Source organism: Cibotium barometz, chromosome 27 (assembly GCF_041138505.1).
Source record: "Cibotium barometz isolate CiBa-2024 chromosome 27, ASM4113850v1, whole genome shotgun sequence".
Lineage (NCBI taxonomy): Eukaryota > Viridiplantae > Streptophyta > Polypodiopsida > Cyatheales > Cibotiaceae > Cibotium > Cibotium barometz.
Window position 1 is genome coordinate 49,384,211 of NC_141072.1, and position 4,000 is coordinate 49,388,210.

General features: G+C 39.5%; 1 long non-coding RNA gene across 1 annotated transcript; it reads left to right on the forward strand.

Moving 5' to 3' along the window:
• Positions 1 to 3,412: 3,412 nt before the first annotated feature.
• Positions 3,413 to 3,784, forward strand: LOC147623478 (uncharacterized). Its single transcript, XR_015269420.1, has 3 exons — positions 3,413 to 3,463; positions 3,550 to 3,622; positions 3,717 to 3,784. It is a non-coding gene; the product is annotated as an uncharacterized LOC147623478 (long non-coding RNA).
• The last annotated feature ends 216 nt before the right edge of the window (positions 3,785 to 4,000 follow it).

The window sequence follows — 4,000 nt, forward strand, 5'->3', positions numbered from 1 at the left end:
TTGCGTTCAGAGGTTTATAGTGGTTTAGCAGACATGCTTCATGTGGAAGGAAGTGGAAGTGGTATTGCAGGAAGGACAGTGGGAAGTAAAATAGTGTTACCTTCCAGTTTTACTGGTGGGCCACGACAAATGTATCAATTTTATCAGGATGCCATGGCAATTGTTCGTTCAAAGGGCAAGCCCGATTTATTCATTACTTTCACCTGTAACCCAAAGTGGCCAGAGGTATTAGATGCTTTACTCCCGGGGCAAAGTGCATGTGACCGGCCTGATTTGACTACTAGAGTATTTCACCAAAAACATTCAGATATGATGAAAAATATCGTGAAGAAGGACCTCTTTGGTAAGGTGATTGGATATGTGAGTGTCATTGAGTTCCAAAAAAGAGGATTGCCTCATTCACACAAGTTATTGATCTTGGATAGTGCCCATAAACCTAAGACTCTCCAAGACTATGACAGATTAGTATGTGCCGAATTGCCTGACAAGCAAATGTTTCCTGCTCTGCATGATGTCGTGTTGCATTGCAATATCCATGGGCCCTGTGGGCCATTCAATCCATGGGCCCTGTGGGCCATTCAATCCAAGTGCAATTTGTATGTATAAAGGGAAATGCACAAGGAACTATCCACGAGCTTTTGCACAAGAGACTACTATGGATGAGAGTGGTTACCCCGTGTATATGCGTCGAAATGATGGAAGAACTGTGGCATTGAAAAAGTGTAATGTTGATAATAGATGGATTGTGCCATATAACCCTTATCTTTCAATCACATATAATGCTCATGTAAATGTGGAAATATGCTCAACAATATCAGCAGTGAAATATCTTTACAAGTACATATACAAGGGGCATGACAGAGCAACAATAAGATTTAGCACTGTACAAGGTGGGGATGTTAATGCTGCTTGCGTAGTCGATGAGATTCAGAGGTATTTGGATGCACGTTACGTCTCTGCATCAGGAGACTCTTTGAGTATGATTTACACAATGAGAAGACTGCGGTTGCAGGTACACTTAGATGGGGGTCATAATGTTATCTTCAGAGATGATGATAATATTGCAGATGTTTTTCAGAGGGAAAATGTAGGCAAGACTACTATGACTGAATGGTTTACCTGTAATCAACAACATCATGAAGCAAACAATACATTGTATAGTGATTTCCCTCAACAATGGGTTTGGAACTCCAGGTTGAAGAAATGGACCAAAAGAAAGATTGGAAACACTATAGGGCCCATGTACTTTGTAGCTCCTTTGGGACAGGTGAGGCATACTATGTTCGCCTACTTCTTACAATATGTAAAGGATCTAAGTCATTTGAAGATTTGCGTTCACTCAATGGTCACATCTATCCTTCTTTCAAGGCAGCTTGCATTGCCAGAGGGATACTGGAAGATGATTCTGAATGGGTTGCATGTATGGAGGAAGCATCATCTATGCAAAATGCCTTGCAATTAAGATGTTTTTTTGGTACTATATTGCTATTTTGTGAGCCTTCCTGTCCAGGAATATTGTGGAAGAGATTTCGAGAAGAAATGATAGAAGATTTTCTATACCAGTTATCGAGAAGCAGGGGTCAGTTTATTGGTATTGCTGAAACTCATGCACTACTGCATTTGGAAGAAATTCTTCGTGCTCAGAGACGGACATTGGCAGATTTTGAAGGGATGCCTGAACTAAACAGAAATGATTTGGAAGTCTTGGGTGAAAATACATTGCTTTTGGAAGAGAGATCTTTTGATACTGTGGAACAATATAACCTGTCAAGTGCTATGGAGTCAACTTTAACAGATAGCCAGCGTGTTGCTTTCGATGCTGTAATGCATGCAATTGCGACAGATGCAGGTGACATTTTTTTCCTGGATGGTCCGGGGGGATCGGGCAAGACCTATTTGTATAATTGCTTGCTTGCGTGAGTACGTGGACAAGGGTATGTTGCTTTGGCCACTGCATCGTCAGGTATTGCTTCTCTACTCTTGGCGAATGGACGTACTGCACATTCTAGATTCAAGATACCTCTGGAGCTAAACAATTCTTCAACTTGCAAAATCCCTGTACATGGACAACTTGCTGAGGTTTTGAGAGTTTGTAAGCTCATTATTTGGGATGAGGCTCCAATGATTCATCGTTATGCTTTTGAAGCATTGGATAGGAGCTTACAAGATGTATTATTCTCAGATAAGCCATTTGGTGGAAAGGTTGTATTAATGGGAGGAGATTTTAGACAAATCTTGCCTGTTATTATGAAGGGAAGATGTGAGGATATTGTTAATGCAGCATTGTGTCGTTCCTTCCTATTCCAGTGGAGGTTTAAATATACTTGTATTCTTTGCCAAGATTATTCAAGTTTATGGACACCATATCATCATCATCTATCAAAGTTCTAAAGTTAGCTGGAAATATGCGTATTCAATCAAGCAATACTAATGGATGCAATGAGTTTAAACAGTGGGTCATGAATATTGGGAATGGAGTGGATTGTAGTAATGATAATACGATGGTGACACTACCAAGTAATATGGTCTTGCAAAGATCGAGTCTTAAAGACTTGGTACATTGGGTATACTCTGAATTGGCTATTACTACGACATATGCTTCATACTTTAGTGAGCGTGCTATTCTTGCTCCGATCTTGCTCCGATAAACAGTCAAGTGGATATTGTGAATAAGACAGCTTTGGATACAATGCCTGGTGAGCCTAAGCAATATTTCAGTGCAGATTCAATTCTTGAAAATGATGAAAATTCATTCCTGTATTCCACAGAATTTTTGAACACAATCGACCTTCGGGGCGGATATCCACCTCACTGCTTGGTTTTAAAGTTAGAAGCTCCTGTTATTTTGCTTCGTAACTTGGATCCAAGACGTGGACTCTGTAATGGTACGCGGATGATATGTAAGGCCTTTCACTCTAAAGTCTTGGAGACTGAAATCATCACTGGTACTAAAGTTGGTGAAAGAGTATTTCTTCCATGGATTACCTTTATATGCAGCGAGGCCCAACTACCATTCACCATGAGGAGGAGACAGTTTCCCGTGCGGCTGGCATTTGGCATGTCAATAAACAAATCACAAGGCCAAACCCTAAATGTCTTGGGGTTGTATTTGGTGACTCCAGTGTTTACTCATGGACAACTGTATGTCGCGTTGTCACGAGCACGGTCTCCTCATGCTGTTAAGGTGTTACTTGAGGATAACGCTAATGTGGAGTGTTCATTTGATGATCTTCAAAGTTATACACCTACAACAAACAATATTGTTTATAAGGAGATCTTAATGACTTCAGAGTGACAAGTCAGGTTTCTTATTTAAGTTCTGCAATTTGATTAATTTTGTTGTGATTTCTTTTTTTATACATATTTGTCCGTGGGGTAAAAGTACCTATTTTTGTTGTTTATGTTTTGATAGACATGTCTAAGATTACCTTTACATTGGACATGCCTTTGTCGAGGATAGTACGTGAGTTTTTCTCTATATTTGCTTAACTTTTCTTGATTACAAAGTATGGAACATGACATTCTATACTAATGTCTATCTGTATACAGAGCCACCGCTATGGTCAGCTCCTATTACTGCAGGTCACGTAGCAGGGATTATGATTGATGCTTATAGAGATGGGTAAGTATAAGTGTAATTGTTAGGCATTGTATGAATATTTTTTGAACCTATATATAAATAATTGTATAACCTATTTGTTATGCTTTGATTTTAGGATATTACATGACATTGATACATTTATGGTAAGAGTTGTCGACGAAGGCATCGAGATGTACGGGATTGGTGTTCCTGATGAGGAGTGGGGTGTCTATTTGTTTTGGAGAGAGATGGATAGATGCTTTGCATCATTTGAGGGGTATTCAGTACCCGATGAGTGGTTGTTTCTTACATCCATCATGGCCATTGGTATTCGTTATGCATTTTATACTAGAGCTCCTCATGTACCATCGACTCGATGTTCTATTGTATGAGGTAATTTTGATTATGTTTTTCTATTAT